We start from the raw sequence: 27369 nt of genomic DNA, 5'->3' as shown, positions 1-27369 counted from the left end.
GGGAACAGAGACGTTTGGAATTGTCCGAGGTTTGGGAATTGGAGTAGGTTTTGGTAGTGGTGGGAGCAGAGTTTGAAGGACAGGGGAGGCAGCGTTAGGATCTGGAGCCGGTTGGATGCCAGCGTTAGGGTCTAGAGCCGATTGGATGCCATCATTGCTTTCCTGGGGGACACCCTCAGCGATACGGGGATATGTGGCCTCCAGCTGTTTTAGGCTAAGAGTGGCCAAGGATACTAAGGTCTTATCCATCTCAAGAAGATGATTCTCAATGCGTGACAGTCTGAGTTCAAAAGGTGACAGTAGTTGTTTTAAAGTAACCCAGACTGTTTTGAGAAAGTCTTCATTGTCACCTGCCTTGTCCATGTCCCTCCCTAGCTCGTTTTGCCCTCCCCCTATTAAGTTCTCGCCACAAACAGGGAGGTGCTCTAAAGCAGGGGCGAGAGTGATGTTAGAATGGTTGTGTTCACTATCACCCCCTGTTAGCTGGATGACCGAATTTGATGTTTGTGTGAGCTCCCATGTATTGGGCAGTGTTCTTCTGTGATTGAAAAACTGCTGCCTTGCAATTTTTGCTTTTTTGCGGGCGTAAGCAGATCTTGCATTATATTTCTTTTTCAGGGTTAGGCCATGTAGACTTTTGCTTTTTGTTACAGAGGAGGGGGGGGCGGGGGCAGGGATGTCCGACCGAGTGATAGTGATTCCAGGTCCAGTGGGCGCATGTCCCTCAGAAGGTTTAGAGGGCATGGAGGTAAAGATAAAAGTGGGCTCTGGTGGGAGTGGAGAAGAAGGGGAAGGATGATGGATATCGGCGTGAATTATCAAAGGAAGAGGGCGTGAGGCGTGTTGGGGGGATGCAGCAGACGCAATTTTTCCCAAGGAAGATTTTTGGGAGTTTGCAAAAGTTTGAGAAAGCCTGCGCGCAGCATCTAGCTCAATTGAAACCCTCTTTTGGATTTTGGTAATTTCGGCGTCAATTGCCAAATTTGTTTTCACAAGAAAATCATCCAAGGTCCCATTTGGCTTGCTCAATCCCAGTGCAGTCTTGCTGCGACTACCCCGAGAGCACATGATGTGTGGTAGTTACAGTTCCAGAAGTGTACTCACTAGTATCGATGTGGAGGCACAATGACACGAACCAAGGGGGATGGCCTCAAAGATATGGAGCAAGACATAGCAGCGAAAGTCACTGCATTGCCTTACTCTGCGTTAAGGAGGTGTTCCATGGGCTTTGTTGAGGTTTCCACACAACACTCATGGATTTTGATGCTCCCCCATATTTCCAAAATCAAGTATACCTGGGGCAGCTCCCCAGTTGAGGCGTAACAAGGAGAATTATTCTAATTTCTCCTATTTTTTTCCTCTTTCATGTGTGGTGCAGCTCACATAGAAAGAAGAAAACGCCTCTCTGGATTGTTTTTGTGAAGGAAGGTGCCCCTTCCTGGACAAAAACAGTCCTGCCTATGTAGGTGCTATGCAGGAATTTGTACGCCAACATAAGGGAAAAGGACAGGAATGCACAGTGCCAGGATTTGCAATGCTGCCCTACGCCAATTCACCATGAATGAGGCCCTTGGATTTTAGCTGCACCTTTACCTCCACCCCACGCTCACAGACCTTTGGTTTGCTAAACACTGTGTGATATTATTTCCCCATCGTAAAATGTATTTGCTGTGGGAATTTGGGGTGTTTATCATTGTCAATAATTGTTTGTGAGGAGTACCAGGTACTAGAATTTTTTGTGCAAAAGGGGTCCTTACGCCTAAAAAAAGTTTGACAAAAGGGTCATCAAATGTTTGAAGACCTCTGCTCTACATGAATGAGAAGGCTGTGTTAATACTTGCCAACATATCTGAGAAATTGTAGGAGTACACCTGTAGCAGTGCCATGAGATGTTTAAGTAAATGTGCCGGTATTTGACTATCTATTTTAATATCTCTATGACTCTCTAAATATCTATGTCCGTGGCTATAAACAAACAACTCAGTGCCTGTGTTATGGAAACGAGAGCAATATAGATGTGACTACAACTTTGTTTGAATCTGCTGCATGCACAAGTAGTTTCTGTGTAAGTGACTGAATGTATATGTGCTTCTGTAGCTGCATGACAAAGCAGTGTAGTAGAACTACTACACCCCAAATTCAAAGAAAAACACTCTTTGAGAACACCACATCATATATACACATGTTTATATTTCCGCATCTTCTAATGCCTTGCTAACTAAAAGTTTAACTCAATCTACAGGTTTTTTTTACTACCAATTACACCATGTCGTATGCAGCAAATGTAGAACATACTAATTCAAAGCAACAGATTGTGAACCAACTTCCCACACAACTAGTCTGAAAATCGAACAAACTGTCACATTCTCCTAAACTCATAAAGTGTCTTACATGATATTAAACATGTAAAGCCACTCACAAAACCACTCACACATTACCTCATATAGTTCCAATATATTCTGAAAAATATTTGATACTCTCTAATAACATTCTCACATACAAATGTTTCTCCAAATTAAATGTAATTCACATACCTAAAAGTTGAGTAAATTGATCAAATATTACTTTTTGGTATTATCAGATAGATACAGTACTGTCAGGAAATTAAAAAAGGAGTTAAGCATAAGAATGGCTCACCACTCTCATACAAAGCAACAATTAATGGCAGCATTTTTAACTTTTCACCCTTTGATAGAGCGAAAGGCAGCAAATAAAAACATATATTTCACTTATTTTTTTTGTCACTCCATTCCTGAATGGTTAGTATGTGTTAACCCTTTTATGTGTGGGTGTTTTGCAAACCTCTGACAATGGGCTATACTTGGGTACATGTGGGTGATATGTGTGCTGTTTTTGGGCGCTTTTCTCTCTGGTGGCCATCTTGGAAGACTTATTTATTATGAAGCTCCCATCTCCCCTCATTTACTGCAGTGTCATCAGTAGAAAATGCTTTCAATTTTTAACTTCTATTCCATTAAGATTGTGGTCAGAAATGCCACACTTTTGCCAGGAATTCAGAATGTTAGCACACTAGTTGCTCATCAGAACACTACACTGTTGTAAACTGCTGATCACCAGGGAGTTAACTTGCAATCTGCTGCTGGTGCTGAAAGGAAATGTTCACTTATTTATGTCTACAGCACTAACCATAATTTCTATGACAAAATGAAACCCCTTATTTTGTTCCCTTCTAATTTAAATGTTTGAGGTTTTACCAGTTTAATTCAATCAAGATGGCTTCAGGTGTACCATATTTTGTCATAAGTAATACTGTTAGTGCTCTAGTTATTCTTTAGAAGCCTCTTGGAGGCTGCATTAGAACACACAGGAATCAACTGACAGGCTGCTCCTATTGGAAATATATGTTTTACTGAGAATGTCAGACTTAATTCTCATGTGGCTGAGAAACATAGTATGTATTTACAGACAACTTGCTCTTATTTAAGCTTCTGGAGCACCTTCTATAACCTCAATCTCCAACACAACCAGTATCAACACTAACTTTCTTTTAATCAAAATCAACCAAAAACAAGCCAGACAATGTTCTAACTTGTGACAACGCTACATATGACATATCTTCTGTAAATACAGTAGTTCTAATATTCCAATAATAATAAAAGCTGCATCTACACCTAAACCTTGTGATTTAACTATAGTAAAAACATATCTAGAGAGAAGGCAAACTGTTGGCGCCGTACATGTAGGTCTTTCAAAAAGCAAAAAACGTGGAATACATCATCCAATATGTTTTACACCATCAAACTGATCACATTTTATAGCCAGACATTAAACATCATTGCCATTTGGAAATGTAATTAAATCAATAACTACCCATCGCACCATTTACTAATCCTTCCTCAACATATAAATTACCCCGCAAAATAACTACAGTATTTACACACACGTAAACACTTTTCTAATACAGTAGTCATAGATACAGATTCCTCTAATGAATCCAGTTTGACTTGAAGTTTTTCATTTAGCACTATTGTTACTCCCTGGTGTTTTATTTTGTCTATAGATGTAAGTTCCAAAATGTCTTCTTCTCCAGTTTGAGCAATTCTTCATTAAAATTGGAGCACTCTTGAAGTATACTTGTTAAACTACCTATGATTTTCCTTCTTCAGTCAAATTGAATATTAGTTGTGCTGGTGTTCTGTTAGAGGTAAGTAGAGTTTCTAAGATACTCTTACTTTCCTTTGTCATAATTCCAATGCTAATATCCTTCAGAATATTTCTATATATCTCATCAGATGCTTAACACATATTCTGCAGTGGTAACTTGTATTGGAAATTCAGCCAAATGTGTAAGTTTCCAATACTCCCTAATGAATTATGTGTTTGTTAATGCAGAAGTGTCTTGCAAACAGGCTCTACTTTCACAGGGGTTAGTTGCAGGATCTCACCAAACGCAATTAAATGCATTCCTCCAACGAAAACATGGTACTCTTTTCTTAAAAGCTGCTGCATTCTAAAGTGAACAAAGGCAAGCATTACATTCGAAACCATGCTTACCTCATCAATGATTAAAAGATTAATTTTCTCCAAAACTCTTGCTTCTTCATGACATGCTTCACCAGATAACTTCTGGTGTTCCAGTTTGTTATCATGTTCTACAGGTAGCATTAAAAGGCTATGTAGAGTAATTTGTTCAATATTGTGTGCAGCTATTCCAGTTGATGCTGTATTATACACATCAAATTTGATTGTGCTGCCCTTCATAGGTAAGTGGTGAGGATTTTAATCAAAAAGCTTTTTCCTGTGTCAGCTTGACCACTGATATATAATAGAATTGGTTTAAAGGATGAACAATTGCATTATTTCTTCTCATGGAGAAATCCATATTCTATTTTCTCTTTGTTTTTTTTTTTTTTTGTTTTTTTTTTTTTTGTGTCCTCATTTGCCTTACCCCCTGCTTAGGAAATGCCAACCACCTTGCGTGTCCCCGACCAAGAGAGGGAACCAAGAAAATGATACTCATCTCTGGAACTGGACTCCGAGATATTTTACTGGTGGCAGAGAAGTCCCAAGGAGAAGGGGAATTTATTTTCTCTTTTACTTACATGTAAATGTCCTTCTGTTCATTGTTGAGTTGCGCACCTACCTGCTCCAGGTGTTTAATTTCTTGCCTAGCTTGTTCCATTGCACTTTACACCTCATTCACAGCTATTGCAGCTTCATTTTCAATAATAGATGGTCCAAGAGGATCTTGACTGAGTGAGGCAGAAAGAATGATAACTCAGGAACATCCATTATCTAAACATATAGTGTTCCTTCAATTAAGTACTTCAAAGCATCACAACTTCTTGACCACAATAGCTACAATTTGTTCAACCCAAATCATCGGGAGTTGTTATTAATCATGTAACAGAGTCATGTGGTTTATGATGAAAAGCTTTTTGATTTATTTGTATTGCTTTTGCAGATACATATAAATGTTCAGCCCAGCCAAAGCATTTCGTCCTACAAGGGCTTCATCAGGGTTTGATTAGTGATATAATTCAAGATGTGTGTTGTTACTGGAAAAAAAACCTTGTGCTCTTTGGAACCAAATCATTAGAGTACCCTATCAGAAAAATCCTCATAAATATGAGGCTTCAAAACATGTATGTGTGCCCTCCTTCGTCCGAGGGGAAAACGATTTCTTTCAAGAAATCTCAAGGCAAATTTTCATATTCATCAAGTAGAGGGAACGACAACCTCCATCTTCCAAAGTCAGGATGGAGGTTGTCATTCCCTTTACACGATGGATATCAATGGCTATAATTGGGCGGTCGGAATGTAAACCAACGATGTCAGTAAGCCTCCGATGAGCAGTCAGAGGCTTACCAATCAAAATCATAAGTTTTCATCTTTACCTTAAACTTCATCAACAAATTCCCTTGCAGAGAGATTTTGAAGATCAATACCTGTCTTCAGTATATGATTCGCATTATGTAAAAGCCCAGACGAGTCGCTCTCAAACAGAGGATGGAAAATGTACGGAATGAGCTGATTAATTCATGGACTTTATGAATACAGTCATGTTGAGTGGTATTCAGCTGCTGGTTTCTGTACAGGACGGTCATCATAGTGGCCTCCTGCTCCAGGGGGAAACTGTTGGAAAAACAATGAGCCTCTAAACTTTTTTCCCATACACTCAAGGGAGCTCATTTTGGTTGTTTCATTTGAAACAACTCAATAGCATCACCAATGATTTCTTCAGATGCAAGGGATTGATGCTTTAATATTTATAAATTTGTTCTGTACTGGATTGATACACTTTTTTCAATCTGTTCATTTGATGCTAATATATTATCCTCTATACAAGCTAAATTTTCAGCAACATCAACATGTGTATAGTAAACACTGGGTGTAATGTTGCTATAGTCCTATAGTTTCAATATTCTGTTTAAAATCTAAAGTTAAGTGCACAACTCTTCCTTTTAGTCCTTTCTGGAGCTCAGTTAGAGGTAATGTTCCTTTCTTTGGCTTCATACAAACTATGGCTTGCAATGGCTGTATTCACTGAATTAGAATTGACTCATAATAATTTAATACGTTAAGCTCTTCTGGAACAGACACAAATTCTTACAGATGGCTCTAGCTTCCATTTTATTATTTTCTAACGTATTAAAGCAGTACTTACATATAATCTGCTGTGCAAACAAATTAAATCTTTCCTTGACAAATATATATGCACCAAATTCTTGCAACTTATCATTGTTCTCTTTTTCAGCTTTAGAGTATACACCTACATTGAGAGTTTGCATTTTGTAGTGAGTGTGTCGACAACAAATAGAAACACAGTTTGTTGCTCTGAGCAAACTGTCTAAACTGTGCAATCTGTTGTTTTTAGTACTACTCTCTGTATCCTATTCTTCCACACCTCCAGTAACCAACTCTGAATTTTTCCTGAGACTCATCTTCTGGACCAAGCAGCCAAAACTGAATATCTTCACATACTTTTTTACATCTATTAATGTACCATACAATAAAACTCTATTCATCTCTCCTAAAAATAAGGCAGGAGATTTAACATAGTAAAGTCTTCTAACTAAAATTTGTATATGGAGTGGTGAACAGCTAAGATCCTAAAATGTTAAAAGGTGTTTCTGCAAACTTTCCTTGAATGACATGCCAGTGATTGTCCCTCTAAATTACTATAATTTCTCACTTTGCATGGACCTAATCCTTGCAGAATAGCAATTTTCTGTTTGAGATTTCTGGATAGCAAGTCTGTATAAAATTGTATAACAAATCAATTGAGTCACGACGAATACTGCACATAGAACTACAGTTCCATTTGTATACTGGGACCTGTGAACACCCTCCTTGCACCTCCAGCTACCACTTCCTCTACATTCCTAGGAACCATCTACTCCTTTGCAATAGGTGTGCCATCTTTTACTTCATTACAACAACCAATTAAATCAACTGTATGTACTAATGTGTTCTGTCTTAGGGGTATGCTTCCATTCACATATAAACACTTTGCAAAAAGTACTTCTATTAATAAGTCTTTTTCTAACAATTCATTTCTTCATACACAACACTATTGTATCTAGTGTCCTCATTCTAATTAATATCATTATAAATACTTTCCTCTTCAGAGCAAATGTTTTTTCAACAACACTCTCAATATGTTCCTTTTGCTTAATTGCAACACTTTTCCTCTTATACTTCTTCATCCTTTTCAGCAAATTTTGTACTACTCTAGTCTAAAACATTATAGCTCTTAACTCCTTAACTGTTTCTGTCACCCTGATTTCTAAGAGCATTTCTTACTTTCAGAAACACATACTCCTTCCTTTTTTCCACTTGATTCATATATTCCATTTTTTGATGAGACTGTAGTCACATTTTGGACATATATTTTTGAGAAACTGCTTAATACTCTTTTCTCTGGATATTCGTAATCTTATTTTGCTTATCTTTCTCAGTTTGCAGTTCATAATACTGTTTTCTCTGTTCCTATCACCTATCTCTCTTGTCAGGTATTGTAAATCTTGTTTCCTAAATAAAATCAGATGTCTATAAAAAAAATTAGCAATGCACATCTACAACAAATAATGTTATTACTAATTTACTGACTAACAGGTTATTCTTTAGTCTAGAGTTTATAATGAGCTATAAAAGACATACTTTCCTTTTATTTTTGTTCTGCCTTCCACAGTACTAAGATATCACTCTCTCTCCATCTACCTCTCTTGGATATATATGTACTATAGATATGCTCAGTCTAACTGAGTGTGTCAGTCACTGCATTAATGTGTCCTTGGGTGTGTCACTGTATGCAATACTCTATCCCAGAATGTCTCACTGTATTTATCACAGAGTTTGTGGCTAAGTAAATGACTGCATCAGAGTATTCACAGATGTCTAATTGTGTGTATCAGTGTGTCAAAGAGTATCTCACTGTCTGTACAAATGAGTGTGCCAATGTCTTACTGTGTCCATCACTCTCTCATGGTATCTGAGTGTGTGTGTAAGTGAGTGTGTCACTATATCATTCAATGCAATTCTGTGTTTATGAGTATATCAGTGTATGTATTTGTGTCTACAAGAGAGTATGTATTAGTGAGTATGAGTCAGTGAGTGCATCAGGGGTATGCATGGGTGTCTTAGTGTATATATCAAAATATGCCAGAGTATCTAACTATGTTTATAAGTGACTGTGTGAGTGTATCAGTGAATGCATTGCTGTGTGCATGGCTGTTCCACAGTATGGAACAGTATGTCCCAGAGTGTACAATTTTAGTTCGTGTGTAAATGAGTCAGCAAGTGCATTACTGTGTACATGGGTGCATCAGTGTATTTAGTAATGTGTCCCAGGGTGTTTGAGTGTGTAAATAAGTATGTTTCTGAGTCAGTTACTGAATGTATCAATGTATCCATGAGTGTGTAACTGTATGCATCAATGTATCCCAAGGTCTCTGAGTGTATGCATAAGTGAGTATGTTAATGAGTGCATCACTGCATCAATAGCTTCTCTATAGTTGTACTTTACAGATTCTAAATATTCAAGCAAACTGTATTTTAGTTCTTTCCTCTGCTTTGTACCATACACATATTTAAGTGTCTGTCCATCTACCTCTATTAAACAGAAGTATTACAGATACACTGAATGTATTGTTCTAGGTGTATAACTACATACATTACTGACTAACTTAGTCTATTAGTGTGTGTCTCTCTGTATATCTGGTCCTGTAAATACCACTATTATTCTTTTGCTGGTTATCTTTCCAGAAATTTTAGCATCTACTTTATAGTGCTCGTCTCTGCCTTACAGTGTCTGCTTAGGATCTCTCAGTACTTATTTGTATGTCATAGCTGTATATACTTTGTATATACTTTGAGCCTCTGTTGACAAATGTGTTACTGTATATATGATTGTGTACTTTAAAGTATTGATTCATGTTCCAATATCTGTACATGTCCTGCTATTCACGTTGGTTTTTCTCTGGGTACTTCAGCTTACATTTTCCTATTTGCCTAGTTATCTTCCTGCATACTTCACTATCTTTCTGACTGACTTGTATGTATGAAGCGAAAATCCTGTTGCAAACGCTGCGAATCGCTAAAAATAGCGTTTGCGACAAAACAAATCGCTAATCCCAATGTATGAAGGCGAAAATGCATGCAAAAGAAGGAATCGCTATTTAGCGAGTTCCAAACCTTGCGAAAGTGTTAAATAGCGATTTCCATAGCGATTTCCAAATTTGCGCTGAAACCGGTTAGCGAAATTCGCTATTCTGGAAATCGCAATTAAGAATTCGCAATGGTATGTATCAACCATTCGCAAATAGCGATTTAAGGAAAATCGCAAATTAAGGAATCGCAATTACCATCAAGTAGGAGCAGGTGGTAACCAGGTGCAAAGTATAAAATGAAGCCCAGAATGCAACACACTCTTTTCCACAATGTCTGGGCTCTACATGATACTGAGGAGGCGAAGACTGAGAGCTGTGGTGCAGAGGAGGAGACGGCAGGAGAGGATATTCCGTTTGCGCACCACCATCTTCCAGCGCACTGAGGAGGACATCTACACCCATTACAGACTGGAGGAATAGAGCATACTTGATTTAATTGAGAAACTCAGGCCCCACCTAGAACACCCCACCCGCAGGACACAAGCCATACCCACACACATCCAGGTCCTGTGTTCACTACACCTGCTGACCTCAGGTAGTTTTCAGGGGGTCATAGCTGTAGGAAGGTGGATATCTGACTATGGTTACCCCCAACTTTTTGCCTAGTGTTTTGCTGGTTTCTGACTTAGTTGGCCTGGGATCCTGCTATTCAGGACCCCAGGCTTCCTGCTCTCTCTGTAAAATGGACTCCATGTACCTTAGGTACATACCTAATTGGATGCTGGGTCACCTTATCAGTCCCTGTACAAGTGTACCTTAGGTACCCAGGGCATAGGTGTACTCAGGGCCTACCAGGAGATGCAGCATGTATTATGCCACCCCTGGCTGGCCATCCAAATCTGACACAACTGGCTGCACGACAGCTGGGGCAAGGTGGTGTAATCACCCCTTGCTATAGATATAGTATACCTATATCTAACCCTAAAATGGACACATATATTCCTATCAGTCACTCCTATGGAAGGCCTTATCAATCCTGAAGGCAGAGTGCTTGGAATTATGTGAGATGGTGCTCTGGCATGAGCTGAGCCCGTTTGCAGCTTGCGGAATCAAGTCCTAATAGCTGTTCCATGATAACGCTATACCATATACTCTTAAGTGCATTATAATCCTCGCAGTTAAATGCTAACTTTGGCATAGCATTATCAAAACATGTCGAGTAAGGTGTCATACGAATTGGAATACTACCCCCTCACCAATTCTGGCGACGGGGGTAGCATTCCACCCTTCTAGAGGGGCACGAAATGTATGTAACTGTGAACCCCGGTTAAAGTCTAACACAGCCTCAGCTCCACAAAATGGATGCTGCCACCGAGACACAAGTCTGCCCTCCTGCTTCTGGGAGTCCTTCCAGCGAGGGAGGCCTGGACAAAGGGTTTCCTGTCAGGGGCGGTGCCAGCACCATCCCAGACAGGATTTTGTGTATCCCAGGTAGGCAGGACTGAAAGGAAGGTGACTGCAAGTGGCACCCCGGTGCTCACTGTGCATATGCCGGCTCAAACCAGTTCCAGGGGCACCCCAGCCCCTGAGCTGGGGAGAGACCGGACTAAGGAGAGGGGTGTAACCACCCCCCTCCTGGTCCCACCCATGGGCAGGACCTAGTCGCGTGCCAGCCCCTTTTCTGAGAATAAAGGTTGGAGCGGGCACCCTTCCCAAATTGGATCATCTTGAAACTTGAACTACTTTCCACGAAAGGAACTCTTGTCACACTCTGAAGACTCTTCCTTGTGGCTAAGGAGTAGCCACCCTGCACCAGCAGGCACCATCTATGCGCTTGCGGTTTGCTGCACGTCCATCCTCCGGATTAAGACTGACCAGCTCGACGAAACCCGGTTTCCCTGCCATCTCTGACCTCTACCTGCATCATCAGCCCAGCTGAGATTCGTGGGTGTGACGAGACCCGTGGGACCGGCCATCATCAAGACCTGCACAACGCTTAACCAGCACGACCTCCGAGGGACCCTCGAGTGAGTGCACTGGGGTTTGAGAAGCCCCCAACCTAAGCAGCTCCAGCACCGAAGTTCAGCCCCCCAGCATCCACGAAATCTGCGTGGGGCCCTTCTGCTTCTTTGCTGCTTACCACGTTGTCCGGTCACTTGCCCGTCGGCTAGTGACCCTCCTGACGATGTACCATGACGTTTTCACCGCTGGTCTAGGTCCCCTAGACTGGCCCTTGCTCCTTGTCCAACAAGAAGTGCCCTGGACCCTCCTGGTCCACTCCAGACGCCATTTTGACTCCACCGCGTGGGCTTGCCTTTGCCAAGGTTTGTTGCTCCAATCTTGGATCCAGCATCACCGACAGCAGACACCACCGTGGGACGACTCGCACCTCCAGCCTGGACGCCGACAACGCCTCCTGGCCCGCGTGACTGCAGAGTCCAGCGTCGCCCACTCACCTGATCGCGGTGACTTCATCCGGTGCCATCCTGGTGCCCACACAATCACTGGCTAGTGATTAAGAACTAAGTCCCCTCTGCTTTCAGGTCGTCTCCTTCACTGATCCAGCCTTGGATCACACCGAACATCTTCACTGGTCGCCTGCCAGCAACATCTTCTTTCAGGCTCCATAGACTACAACGAGGATTCCCGATGTCTTTTGAACCCTATGCAGCCGCAGCCCCTGGGCTAGGTAACTCGAGCATTTCAGTGCTCCAGCACAGGTTCACTATCCTAGTGTCCAGATCCTTTTTCGTTTTTAGTCTACCTAGTCGGATTCGTCCGGAAACAGTAACTTTAAGAACTGCTAGCATCCATAGACTTCGTCCCGCATCCCGCGTAAGAGTTCCCACTCTGCACCCGGGTTCCCTAGGCCTCCTGCTCCTAACCTAAGGGTTCAGTAAGGTAGTCCTAGCGGTCCTGAAGCCTCTGGATCGTGTTACTTACCTGCTAGTATTTCACATTCCACTTTTAGAGTATATGGTTTTTCGTGCCCCTCGGGCATTTGTGTAAATTGTGCAACTTGTAGTATTTTCGTAAGAGTTTTGTATTGTGCTTAGCTCCCTGACTCATAAAGAGTTCAGGGTAGACTTGTTATTAATAAATATCCTTTATTTTTATAACAACTTGTGTGGTGTCCTTTCACTTGGTGTTCAAGGGGTATATGTGATGGTAAAACAGCTGGCTTAACACGCCCTCTAGAGTTTAGCCTAAAGACTGCTTTTGTCCACGCTACTAGGATAGCTGGTCTATCAGGTTGACTTACAACCAATCATCAATAAGGGTCGTTTGGAATGATACAGAGTGATCACTAGAATAGTGAGCACTACATATCAGGCCAACTTCTCACATTGGTGAGCAGCGGTTGGGATTTGAGCTTGCTGTTGTTTTACCACACACGTATCCTAAGAATATCATTTGAAAGATCACATAAGTACCAAGGTACATATAACTTAACTTAGAATACTCTGAGTTCTACTGAACCAGCTGTTGTAGTGTAACAGGGCTTAGCACACCCTGACTACAACTCTAGCAAGGGATCAGTAGGTAAACCCATAGTGTAGGTAGGTGCATCACTTACACCACACTAGAAGCATGTCTACCCATGGAGAGTCTGCAGAGACTCCCCTAATGGTTAGTGACCCTCCACAGGTCCTTTCCAGATATGCAGCTCTCAGTTTCCAGGAGATGAGACAATTGTGTACCTCCAGGAAATTGAAACAGGGTTCTAACCCTACCACTCCTTTTCTGTTAGGTCTCTTAGAGACTTATGATGCTAGAAAGGCTTCTCATACAGATGGGAGCATGCCAGCCTTAGAGGGTACCCTTGGTGATCCAGACCTCCACGAAACAGTTAATGTAGAGGAGGAGGAGGATGAAGAGGATCCTTCTGGGGATGAGGCAGACAAAGGTCCTGAGCTAGTCAGCAGACTTACTAGGGCCAACTTAGACCTACATGGGGAAGGATCTGGGGGACCCCCAGTACTGACCCTAAGCAGGCCTAACTTTGGAGTTAGAAGAGATAGGTCTCATTCTAGGGACTCCAATAGATCTGTGCACTCTCATGCCTCTTCCCAAAGGAAAATGATTTCTCCCCAGAGGAGATTGACTTCCCCTCAGAGAAGAGAACATGAAGCAAGGATGAAACAGGCTAATCTAAGGATCCAGAGGGAAGAACTTGCCCTTGCCAAGGAGAAGCTTGCCTTTGCTAGAGAGCAACAGTTTAGTGGGGGCAGTCCCCACTGGTGGCAGCATTATCCCTAAAGATAAAGACAGGAGTTTTGATACTAGACACCTGAGTAAAATAGTGCCCCCCTTTAAACAAGGGGATGACATCCACAAATGGATGACTGCTTTGGAGAGGGCCTGCACTGTCCAGTGCATCCCCCATAGTCAGTGGGCAGCTATATTGTGGCTCTCCTTTGAAGGTAAAGGTAGAGACAAGCTCCTCACTACTAGAGCTGAGGATGCTAACAATTACCAAGTCCTGAAGAATACACTGGTTGATGGATTTGGCTTAACAACTGAACAGTACAGGTTGATGTTCAGAGACACCCAGAAAACTCAGTCTCAGGATTGGACTGATTTTGTTGATTGTGCCACTAAGGCTCTGGAAGGCTGGCTCCTGGGTAGTAAAGTTACTGACTTCACAGGATTGTATAATCTTATTATGAGAGAGCAAGTCTTAAATAATTGTCAGAACCAGTTATTACACCAGCACCTGGTAGACTCTGATCTGACCTCTCCACAAGAATTGGGTAAGAGGGCAGACAAATGGGTCAGAGCCAGGATTAGGCCTAAGAACCAGGGTGGTGACCAAAAGAAAGAATCAACCAAGCCTCAAGAGAAGGGTGGGAATAAATCTTCAGATCTAACCACATCAGGGCCCCAAAAATCCTCAGAAGGGGGTGGGTCCCAGAATCCTTCCAATACCCAGAAGAAACCTTATTGCCATATCTGCAAACAGGTAGGCCATTGGAAGACTGGCAGCAGTTGCCCAAGAGCCAACAACAATAAGGAGAACATACCCCAAGTAACACTTCCAAGCCTCCTGTTACTACTAGTAGTAATCCCCCAGGTGGTGGGAGTACCCCCAAGATATTGGGTGCATTTACTTTGGGAGTTCCTGGGGACTCTGGCCTAACCAGGTCCCCTAACTCAGATACTCTTGTCTGTGAGACTGGCATGGGGTTTGCCAACTTCACTGATTGTCCCAACACTTTGGACAAGTACAGACAGGAGCCCCTCATCAATGGTCTGAAAGTTGAGGCCTATAGAGACACAGGGGCTAGCATCACCATGGTGACTGAAAGCCTAGTCCCCTCAAGGCAACTTATACCTGGTGCCACATACCAGGTGACAAACATTGATGGAGTGCAGAAGAGTCATCCCATAGCAGTGGTAAATCTCAGCTGGGGAAGTGTCACTGGCCCCAAGAGAGTGGCAGTGTCATCAAACTTGCCTGTAGATTGCCTACTGGGGAATGATTTAGAGATCTCAGCCTGGGCTGAGGTAGAACAAGAAACCCATTCTAAAATGGTAAATCTTCCTGAACAGGTTAGGAGGGCTGTGCCAGTCTCAGCCCAATCTCAAGTAGATTCCCCCCCTGAAAAGGTTAGCAGGGCTGTGATGGTAACAGCCCATACCCAAACTGAGTCCCTTCCTGAAAAGGTTGGTGGGGTTGTGATGGCCACAGCCCAAACTCAGACTGATAATAGTGTTGTGAAGCCTGAAACTATGGATCACTCCACTCAAACAGAGAGCATTGAGGAGGAAGAGAAATCTCCCTCCCACCAGACTTTAGGAAAAGATCAGCCTCCTCAAGGAAGTGATCTTGCCCCTTGTGAAGGAGCTGCCCCAGAGGTAGTCAGGCCTAGCCTGGCAGAACCCTTGATGTCAGTGGACCCTTCCAAGGTGGGACCCAGTCTGGAGCAGGTAACCTGCCCCTCTCTACCCTGCTTCAGTCAGCCCAGGGCTGTAGAGGTCAGGGAGGCCAGTGGTGGATCCCAAAGGGCCCCCTGTCCGAAAGAACTCCCCAATCAGCAGATTAAGGGCACTGAAGCTAGTAGTCCTAGCCAAGTGAAATTAAAACAAACTCCTGAGGGATCCCCCTTAAAATTAGTTAGGGACCTCCCCCAGATGAACACTGTTGGGCACAGCCAAACCTGGGACCTAAGGGCCCCAAACCTGACCTGTCCCTCCAGTCAGCCAAACAGAGGGACCCAGCCTCCAGCTTTAGGTAGCCAGAGGTTGACCCTGAGAGCATACAGCAACTCAGTCCTGGAAAGAAAGGCATGTATGGTGGATAGTGATTGGAGGAAGTTGAGTCCAACATTAGTGGAGCCTCACTTCAGCACTCCATCCCAGCACCAGCCTTTTACTTTGCCAAAACACACCAAAGGTAGAGATTCCCTATGGTGGAGACCCTCAGATACCCTTAGGGTGAGGGATTGCTTAGTGGACCATGAGATAGGGGGTAACCATGCCAGTGCATGCACCTCCTCATATGGCCACTCAGGCAATATAGGCTTACCTGGTCAAGGATAGCCTTATCTCCTTTCGTTTGGGGGGGGGGGGTTATGTAGGAAGGTGGATAGCTGACTATGGTTACCCCCAACTTTTTGCCTAGTGTTTTGCTGGTTTCTGACTTAGTTGGCCTGGGATCCTGCTATTCAGGACCACAGGCTTCCTGCTCTCTCTGTAAAATGGACTCCATGTACCTTAGGTACATACCTAATTGGATGCTGGGTCACCTTATCAGTCCCTGTACAAGTGTACCTTAGGTACCCAGGGCATAGGTGTACTCAGGGCCTACCAGGGGATGCAGCATGTATTATGCCACCCCTGGCTGGCCATCCAAATCTGACACAACTGGCTGCACGACAGCTGGGGCAAGGTGGTGTAATCACCCCTTGCTATAGTTATAGTATACCTATATCTAACCATAAAATGGACACATATATTCATATCAGTCACTCCTATGGAAGGCCTTATCAATCCTGAAGGCAGAGTGCTTGGAATTATGTGAGATGGTGCTCTGGCATGAGCTGAGCCCGTTTGCAGCTTGCGGAACCAAGTCCTAATAGCTGTTCCATGATAACGCTATACCATATACTCTTAAGTGCATTATAATCCTTGCGGTTAAATGCTAACTTTGGCATAGCATTATCAAAACATGTCAAGTAAGGTGTCATACGAATTGGAATACTACCCCCTCGCCAATTCTGGTGACGGGGGTAGCATTCCACCCCTCTAGAGGGGCACGACATGTATGTAACTGTGAACCCCGGTTAAAGTCTAACACAGCCTCAGCTCCACAAAATGGATGCTGCCACCGAGACACAAGTCTGCCCTCCTGCTGCTGGGAGTCCTTCCAGCGAGGGAGGCCTGGACAAAGGGTTTCCTGTCAGGGGCGGTGCCAGCACCATCCCAGACAGGATTTTGTGTATCCCAGGTAGGCAGGACTGAAAGGAAGGTGACTGCAAGGGGCACCTCGGTGCTCACTGTGCATATGCCGGCTCAAACCAGTTCCAGGGGCACCCCAGCCCCTGAGCTGGGGAGAGACCGGACAAAGGAGAGGGGTGTAACCACCCCCTCCTGGTCCCACCCATGGGCAGGACCTAGTCGCGTGCCAGCCCCTTTTCTGAGAATAAAGGTAGGAGCGGGCACCCTTCCCAAATTGGATCATCTTGAAACTTTAACTACTTTCCACGAAAGGAACTCTTGTCACACTCTGAAGACTCTCCCTTGTGGCTAAGGAGTAGCCACCCTGCACCAGCAGGCACCATCTAAGCGCTTGCGGTTTGCTGCACGTCCATCCTCCGGATCAAGACTGACCAGCTCGACTAAACCCAGTTTCCCTGCCATCTCTGACCTCTACCTGCATCATCAGCCCAGCTGAGATTCGTGGGTGTGACGAGACCCGTGGGACCGGCCATCTTCAAGACCTGCACGACGCTTAACCAGCACGACCTCCGAGGGACCCTCGAGTGAGTGCACTGGGGTTTGAGAAGCCCCCAACCTAAGCAGCTCCAGCACCGAAGTCCAGCCCCCCAGCATCCACGAAATCTGCGTGGGGCCCTTCTGCTTCTTTGCTGCTTACCACGTTGTCCGGTCACTTGCCCGTCGGCTAGTGACCCTCCTGACGACGTACCACGACGTTTTCACCGCTGGTCTAGGTCCCCTAGACTGGCCCTTGCTCCTTGTCCAACAAGAAAAGCCCTGGACCCTCCTGGTCCACTCCAGGTGCCATTTTGACTCCACCGCATGGGCTTGCCTTTGTCAAGGTTTGTTGCTCCAATCTTGGATCCAGCATCACCGACAGCAGACACCACCGTGGGACAGCTCGCACCTCCAGCCTGGACGCCGACAACGCCTCCTGGCCCGCGTGACTGCAGAGTCCAGCGTCGCCCACTCACCTGATCGCGGTGACTTCATCCGGTGCCATCCTGGTGCCCACACAATCACTGGCTAGTGATTAAGAACTAAGTCCCCTCTGCTTTCAGGTCGTCTCCTTCACTGATCCAGCCTTGGATCACACCGAACATCTTCACTGGTCGCCTGCCAGCAACATCTTCTTTCAGGCTCCATAGACTACAACGAGGATTCCCGACGTCTTTTAAACCCTATGCAGCCGCAGCCCCTGGGCTAGGTAACTCGAGCATTTCAGTGCTCCAGCACAGGTTCACTATCCTAGTGTCCAGATCCTTTTTCGTTTTTAGTCTACCTAGTCGGATTCGTCCGGAAACAGTAACTTTAAGAACTGCTAGCATCCATAGACTTCGTCCCGCATCCCGCGTAAGAGTTCCCACTCTGCACCCGGGTTCTCTAGGCCTCCTGCTCCTAACCTAAGGGTTCAGTAAGGTAGTCCTAGCGGTCCTGAAACCTCTGGATCGTGTTACTTACCTGCTAGTATTTCGCATTCCACTTTTAGAGTATATGGTTTTCGTGCCCCTCGGGCATTTGTGTAAATTGTGCAACTTGTAGTATTTTCGTAAGAGTTTTGTATTGTGCTTAGCTCCCTGACTCATAAAGAGTTCAGGGTAGACTTGTTATTAATAAATATCCTTTATTTTTATAACAACTTGTGTGGTGTCCTTTCACTTGGTGTTCAAGGGGTATATGTGATGGTAAAACAGCTGGCTTAACACGCCCTCTAGAGATTAGCCTAAAGACTGCTTTTGTCCACGCTACTAGGATAGCTGGTCTATCAGGTTGACTTACAACCAATCATCAATAAGGGTCGTTTGGAATGATACAGATTGATCACTAGAATAGTGAGCACTACATATCAGGCTAACTTCTCACAATAGCCTCTGCAGGAGGGGTGTCACAAAGTGCCCTGCCGCGCTTCTTTCATGCGTTCCTCGACGCCATGACACATAGGATGCAACACCACATCCCCTTCCCCAGCACCCCACAGGAACTAGCACAGACCAAGTAGGATTTTTACAACATTGCCCAATTCCCCCACATAATAGGATGTATAGATGGGACACATGTTGCCATCTCACCCCCCTCAAACATAGAGTATGTATTCCGGAACAGGAAATACTACCACTCGCTTAACATACAGATGGTGTGTGATGCCAAAAACATAATCACCGACATAGTGGCAAAGTATCCTGGAAGCACACATGACGCCTTTATATTCCGTCACAATGGGCTATACCGTAGACTCTCAAGAGGTGAATTTGGAGAGGGATACCTACTAGGTAAAAGCACACAATGACAGGCCACATTTCTAATGACTAGCATGTGCATTACAGTGACTGACCTTTAAACATTTCAACCCACAGGGGACAGTGCCTATGCAGTCTGGGATTTCATCCTGACACCCTACCTAAATCCTGCCACTGCTGGGGAGCGGCGTTACAACCGGGCACACATTTCTACAAGAGGAACCATCGAGAGAACATTCGGCATATTGAAGAGCAGATTCAGATGCATTCATAAAAGCGGAGGAGCCCTCCAATACAGCCCTGAAACGTGCTGCAAAATTGTAGTAAAGGGGGTGGTGATGAACAGAGTGTCTGAATTAAGCAGACCACTCTTACCCAGTCCAAAGATCAGGGCTTGATCCATCACCGTTATTTAGCTCACTGCCCCATCCCAGCTCAGAACCTGGCTATATGCAAATTAGTCTGTCCCTGGCCCAGTGCATCATGGGAACAGGGCAGACTAAACTACCAAGCCAATTCTTCATCAGAAAGGAGACAAGCTACCGGGGACCGGTTTCTGGCATTTCAGCCTCGTCGGTCCGGCTTGCTTGAATCCTGATGGAGCAGTGAGCAAGGGACTCATGTCTGAGTGTACCCTGCCACACCTATAGTGGCCAAAAACGATTCAGAAAAGGGGGTGGTGATGAACAGAGTGTCTGAATTAAGCAGACCACTCTTACCCAGTCCAAAGATCAGGGCTTGATCCATCACCGTTATTTAGCTCACTGCCCCATCCCAGCTCAGCCAAGTTCTGAGCTGGGATGGTGCAGTGAGCTAAAAAACGGTGATGGATCAAGCCCTGATCTTTGGACTGGGTAAAAGTGGTCTGCTTAATTCAGGCACTCTGTTCATCACCACCCCCTTTTCTGAATCATTTTGTCCACCATAAGCGTGGAAGGGTATACTCAGATGTGAGTCCCTTGCTCATTGCACCATCAGGATTCAAGCAAGCCGGGCCGACGACGCCTGAAATGGCAGAAACCGGTCCCCGGAAGCTTGTTTCCTTCCCAGTACAAGAATTGGCTTGGTAGTTTGGTTTGCCCTGTTCCCATCATGCACTGGGACAGGAACAGACTAATTTGCATATAGCCAAGTTCTGAGCTGGGATGGTGCAGTGAGCTAAAAAACGGTGATGGATCAAGCCCTGATCTTTGGACTGGGTAAGAGTGGTCTGCTTAATTCAGGCACTCTGTTCGTCACCACCCCCTTTTCTGAATCATTTTGTCCACCATAAGCGTGGAAGGGTATACTCAGATGTGAGTCCCTTGCTCATTGCACCATCAGGATTCAAGCAAGCCGGGCCGACGACGCCTGAAATGGCAGAAACCGGTCCCCGGAAGCTTGTTTCCTTCCCAGTACAAGAATTGGCTTGGTAGTTTGGTTTGCCCTGTTCCCATCATGCACTGGGACAGGAACAGACTAATTTGCATATAGCCAAGTTCTGAGCTGGGATGGTGCAGTGAGCTAAAAAACGGTGATTGATCAAGCCCTGATCTTTGGACTGGGTAAGAGTGGTCGGCTTAAATCAGGCACTCTGTTCATCACCACCCCCTTTTCTGAAGCAAAATTGTAGTAGCTTGTGCCATGCTGCACAACATTGCAACCAGGAAAGGGACACCAATGGAGCTGAGTGACTCAGAATCCTCCGACGTGGAGGGACCTGGACCTGTACACATGGAAGCTGGCGTAGCTGTTGCTGCAGCAGGGCGACAGAGGCGTGATGAGATCATGCGCAACTACTTCTAGGTGAGTAATAATGATACAATGACAACTTAAGCCTTTGCTAATGTGTTTAATTCCCAATAGCAACAATGTCACACAGTCCCAATCCAATGCACATGTTGAAATCACAGTGCAACAATTTTAGTGTAATAACAGCAAATGCTACACTGTTGCTGGCCCTATTTCTCCCCTGTGAGTTATCGTCATTTGGCAGCAGTTCCTATTGGTGTGTGGCAGGCCTGTTGCTCCTGCCACTACGGCGCCTCTCAACAGTGGGTGGTGGGGTGTTGGAGCTCCGCACTGACTGGGAGTCCTCCTCACTGGGGGTCAGCACCCCTGGACCAGCAGTACGTAGGGCGCGCAGTTCATCCAGGACAGCAGTTGACTGCACTACCACAGTGGCGATATCCTGAATTCCGTGAGAGAACTCACGCTGGGTCTCTATGGTACGCCTTGCCAGCATATTGGTAGAGGAGGCCAGCCGGTTAATTGCGCGAGTGTAGTGGTCCATGCGGGCAATCTCTTTGCGCCTGGCTGCGCGTTCTGCACGCAACTCGGCAGTTAGCTCCTGCACAGCCCCCCTGATTTCTTGGCAAATTGCCCTGTTCCCTGCCCTAATCTCTCGCTGAATTGCCTTCATATGTTTTGCTTGTAGGCGGTGTACCTGAAGCATGTGCAGTTCGAGCCCAGCAAAAACAGAATCATCCTGATGCTCCCTGGAGCTGAAGCCCGTGCGGGGTCTACGCCTGCCTGTGCCCTGTGGTCTTGACTCCTGCTGCTGGGAAACTGGTGCTTCAGACTGCACTAACTCATTGTTGTCCCCATCCTCTTCTTCCATGATTCTGCATTGTCTCATGATCCTCTTTTTGTGTCCCTGTGGTGGGATGAAAGGACTGTCCTCCCCATCTGTGTCCTGGCCCTGGCTAGCTTCTCCAGAGGCTTGGGGTCCTGTGTCACTTGCACTGGCTGTTGCATTTCCACTTGCAGGTGCTGTGGATAGAACAGCACACATCAATTTTTTGTTCCTGTCATATGATGTTCAAATAAATTATTTCACAGTGTTCCCTAACTTTACTTGTGTCATTCACCTTCCCTGACCTGCACATGTGAAATTGCATTAGATGGATGCTACTTCCAACATTACTAACTATTGTGACTACATCTCCCATAATGCATTGCTGTGACTGCCTGTGTACTTGCTCTAGGCTGACATGTGGTTCCCCTTATCCCTAGGTTGCTGCAGGGGGTTGCTGGGGGTGGTTTAGGGTGGGAAGGCATGCTTCTTACCTGGTCTTGCAGCTGGTTGGGCTGAGCTGTCTAGCACGGACACGCCCGCAACACTCTGTGGAGGCAGGGTGCCCTCTACCAGTTCCTCCAGTGGTGTTGAGTCTGTGACATTGGAGGTTCCCCCACCGGTGAGCTGGGACTGCTCCAGCCTGGCAGCCAATTTCTCCTTGGAACGCTGGCGCAGGTCGTACCAGCGCTTGCGTAACACTTCTACAGTCCTGTGTGTCACTCCAAGGGCATTTACTTTGGCTTGAATGCCTTCCCAGATCCGTCTCTTCCTGGTTTCAGGCACCTTGTGTGAGCTCCTCCCAAATAAAATGTCATGGTTTGGCACCATCTCTTTATTGAGGGTTTCAAGTTCTGCCTCAGAGAACTTCAGCTTTCTCTTCCTGGCTGCTTCCCCTTCTTGCTGCTCCTGCTGGGTTGCTGGAACATCCTTATTTCCACCTTCTGCCATGGCTCCTGAGTAGCAAACAACACTCTCACACTCTCTCCCAATCAACACTGCAGCACCATGGGAAATCACTCACTTCCTGGATGGTGATGTCATCAAAAAGCATCAGGATTGCGATTGGATGTTTCCAGAAAATCGCAAATTAGCGATTTTTCCCTATGGAACATCGCAATTTTGCGATTTTCACGCTGCGATTTCGCTATTTTGCGATTTTCACGGTGCAATCTCACAATTTTGCGATATTTTACAGATTAGGGAATCGCTATTGTCCATTGCGCAAATATTTAGCAATTATGGGTAAAATTCGCAATTTCAGAATCGCAAATCGTGTTCTTGATACATATGGCCCCAAGTGCCCCATCACCTTCCATCTGACTGTGTAAATGTATGCATCACTGTATCCTTTGATCTGTTACTGTACCTACTTTTAAACAGTGCCATGATTACAGCATACAATCAAATATGATCTTTTAAATTTTAATTGCTAGGGTCCCTTTTAACTGACTTCATTTTCAAAACTGCTTCATTCAGCTGAGGCCTTCTCCTACGTGCTACTGCTCTATCCTTCAAAATGGTTAGAGTGTGGATTGTAGATAATAGCTTTGTGTTCTGGGCTAGAGAGTATGCTAAGAAGAGTATGATTGACAAGGACCTGGGTTTGCCTAATTTGGATATTAGTTGGTTTGGCTAGAGAGGGTTAAAGTGGCAGCAATTGCTTCCATTGGTTGAAAGCATTAGGGATTCCCAACATCCAGACTTTAGAATTCTGCACTGTGGTGGCAATGACTTAGGCAAAGTGACTGGTGTAGGACTGGAACTCCTGATAAAGAATATCTTTCAACAATGAATGCAACATTTCTCTCACACTGCTTGGTGTTCTCAAACCCATGCCAGAAGCAGAAATGGAGGAGGTCTTCTGAAGTTTGTCCACAGATAGAGAAAGCCAGGAAAAGATAATAAAACTTTTTCAGCATTTTTCAGAGACCTTAATATGGGCTCTATCTAGAATAATAGTCTGCGCTTCAATATGCATGCAATATAGAGGAGAGATGGTGTTCACTTCAAGGATGAAGGCAACAGAGCGTTTCTGAGCAACTTGAAACTCTTTATCCGCTTGTATAAGTAGTCATTATATGCACACAATAAACACAATGGCTCTTCTAAGAGCAACCCTATATCCTAAACAGTTATTACTTTTTACTGTAAATCCTTTTTTTAATTTATTGAATCCATGGATCTATTGCGGATCCGCAAACCAAAAGCACACATTCAATCAAAAGAGCACGATTAATATTTCTAGTTAAGGGTTCTGAATGGCTCTCACAGTGGGTGTAACAAACTGTAAATGGGAATCCTTTTAGGTGCATAGGTGTCTGTGCATATCTTAATGGCTGTAACACTGTTTGTATGGGTATATCAGTTGGTGTGAGACACTATATCGGTATGTGTGGCTATGAAAATATCTATATGGGTGTAAGTGTGCATGTTAGAGTCTCTGTATGGGTTTGTAAATGGGTGTAATAGTGTCTGTTGGATATCTGAATGGATGTGACAGCATCTGTATGGGTGTAGGAGTGAGTGTAAGAGTGTCTAAGTAGGTGTAAGTATGGGTGAGAGAGTCTCTGCATAGGTTCATGAATCAGTGTGACAGTCTTTGCATGGGTATAAAATTGAATGTGACCGTGTGTATATGGGTTTGCAAATGGGTGTAAAAATATATATATGGGTGTAACAGTGGCTTTCGGAGTGTCTCTTTGGCTTTGTGACTGGGTGTGAAAGTATCTGTATGGGTATGTTAGTGGGTGTCACAGTGTCTGTATAGGTTTTATTTCTGAATGACGCATTCTCTCTATAGTTCTTTGAATGGGTATGACATTCGGTATGGGTTTGTGAATGGGTGTATCAATATCTGCATGGTGTGGGTGTGAGAGGGTATGTATGGGTATGTGAATGGGTGTGAAAGTCTCTATAAGTATAAGTGTGGGTGTGAGAGTCTCTGAATGTGTTTGCGAATGTGTGTAACCGTGTCTGTGGATATCTGTACAGGTGTGACATATGAGTATGAGTATTTGAATGGATTTAAAAGTGACTGTACAGGTGTATGTGTGGGTGTTAGAGTTTCTGCATGGGTTTGTGCATGGGTATATGAGTGGGTGTGAGAGGATCTGCTTGGTTATGTGAGTAGGTGTGAAAGTCTGCATGGATGTAAGTGTGGGTGTGAGAGTCTCTGTATGGACTTGTGAATGAGTGTAACACTGTCTGTAGGATACCCGAATGTGCGTAACAGTGTCTGTATGGGTATGTGAGTCAGTGTAAAAGTTCTATATACGTGCAAGTGTGCGTGCATTACTAATATTTCCTAACTTACCTGTTTTTTAAATTCTATTTTTGAATTATAACGTCCCTGTAACATTTGTTTTTTTTGTGAATGTCTAAGATTTTCAAAGTGCTTGTGAGGTGTCTACAGTATTATGTTGCTTATATTTTATCTTTTTTTTTCGGGAGTCGCAATGGAGTCACGATTCCAGTGTGATTTGGCAGTACTGAAACAGATATATAGACAACTTAAAAGTTTAGTTTAAGGTAAAAAGTTCACTAATAAAGTTTTGAAAGTAGCATATTTATAGATGAAATTTTTTTTAATACATTTTATGGAGTCCCAATGCCTTCACAACCTTTGCCGGCACTTATTTCTGGAGTTGCGGGAGGATAGTGACTCCGGCGTAATTTTGGCAGTAGTAAAACACATATATATTTACACTTTAAAGGTTTTGTTTAAGGTATGATGTTTACTAAGAAAGTAGTCAAAGTACTATAATTCTAGAAAAAAAACAATTTAAAGGTTGTTTTAATATAGTTTGCAGAGACACGACGTTGCTGCCATGTGAGCGCAACGGTGTCAGACTCCCATGTGACACAGAAACAAATGGAGTTGAGTCGTTACACTCCTTTCTATCATTAATACACTCCTTTTCTCCATGTTTTAGGAGTGGCTGTGATTTTTCACACTTTTACATTGCCACTAACAATTTAGTTTTTCTGTGCTGTTTTACTTTGTTTTCTTTGAGGTGAACGGACATAGCATCTGCTCCTCAAGAGGAACATGAGAACACTTCTTTGGAAGAAGACAAAGTACCACCAAAGAAGGAGAGCATAGTTTGGCAATTTTTCTCAATAGCACCCAGAGGAAAAGAAAATGCCAAGAAAGTGACATGCAATGTCTGCCAGAATATTCTCACTTGATGTACCAAAAATAAGTACTCATGCAGTACTTCCAGCATGTTCAAACATCTGCTGACAATGCATTTAGCCCGTCTGGCAAGAGCACAGAGAGAAATAATCAAGATTCAGCAAGTAACACCTGCTGGTGCAGAACCACAACAAGGCACCTCATCTGTTGGTCAACAAATTACAGACATCCCAACAACTGTTTCGTATTCTGCGAATGTAGGAAGATTTTGTCCAAAAGGCAAAAAAAGTACTCAGTTAAGGTGAACAATCAGTACTTACTCTAGTACAGATCATTAACTCACACAAATGTTAATATTTTTTCTAGTACATTAGCATTTGTGGTACGTCTGTACTTCTTCTTCCTAGCCACTGCTTTCTGTGAAGAAACAGAAAAACACCAGAAAAACACAAAATCGTTGTAAAATACCCAAAAACAAACAAAAAAATGTTTAAATGGTGCTTGTTAGAACCAAGCATTCCAGTTTACTAGAGGAAATGTATATGTTAAATGTAGGCTTGTTACAGTGTGAATACGTTTTGTCAAGTCTATGTCTTGGTATGTTACTCTCTGCAGAGATTAGTGCGTGCCTGTGTAGGTGACTCAATGTCGGAGTGAGTGTATGTGCTAGTGGCTGTATGAGTGAGTGAGTGGTTGCATTAGTGTTTATAAAGGGGAGTAACTGTGTGTGTTAGTGCCTGTAGGAGTTAGTGGAAGGGTATAGGTGTGAGTGGGCGTGTCAGTGGCTGTATGGATGTGAGTATGTGTCAGTGGTGTATGGGTGAGTGAATGAGTGCATGAGTGGCCAATGATGAATTAATGGGTGCATGAGTGTTTGTATGGGTTATCAAAATGGGACGTGACTTGCTGTATAAGTGAGTGATTCAGTGTGTCACTGGCTGTATGGATGGGTGAGTGCCTGTGTGAGTGACTGTATGGGTGCATGAGTTTATTGGTGAGTGGCTGTATGTGTAAGTGAGTGGATGTGCTAGGACCTGGATGGGTGAGTAAGAATGTGAATAAGGAACCTGTATGGGTGATTGGGTGGGTATATGACTAGCTGTATGAATGAGTGTTCGGGTGTATCAGTGACTGCATGGGTGGGTGACTGGGTATGGGAGCGACTGAAGTGGTGTGTGAGTGGTAGTACCAGTGGTTGTATAGGTGACTGACTGGGTGTGTGAGTGACTGTATGGGTGAGTGAGGGGTGTGAGTGGATATATACATTTTTGAGAAGCTATGTGAATGGCTGTGTGAGTGAACAGGTGTGTGAGTGGCTGTATGCATGATTGAGTGGATGCATGAGGGGTGTACAGGTGAAAAAGTAGGTATGTGACTGGCAGTATGGGTAAGTGAGTGATGGAGATGACTAGGTATATTGGTGAGGCA

The sequence above is a fragment of the Lissotriton helveticus genome, chromosome 11 (assembly GCF_964261635.1).
Source record: "Lissotriton helveticus chromosome 11, aLisHel1.1, whole genome shotgun sequence".
Lineage (NCBI taxonomy): Eukaryota > Metazoa > Chordata > Amphibia > Caudata > Salamandridae > Lissotriton > Lissotriton helveticus.
The sequence above is the reverse complement of the archived record's forward strand: the minus strand, read 5'-3'. Positions refer to the sequence as shown.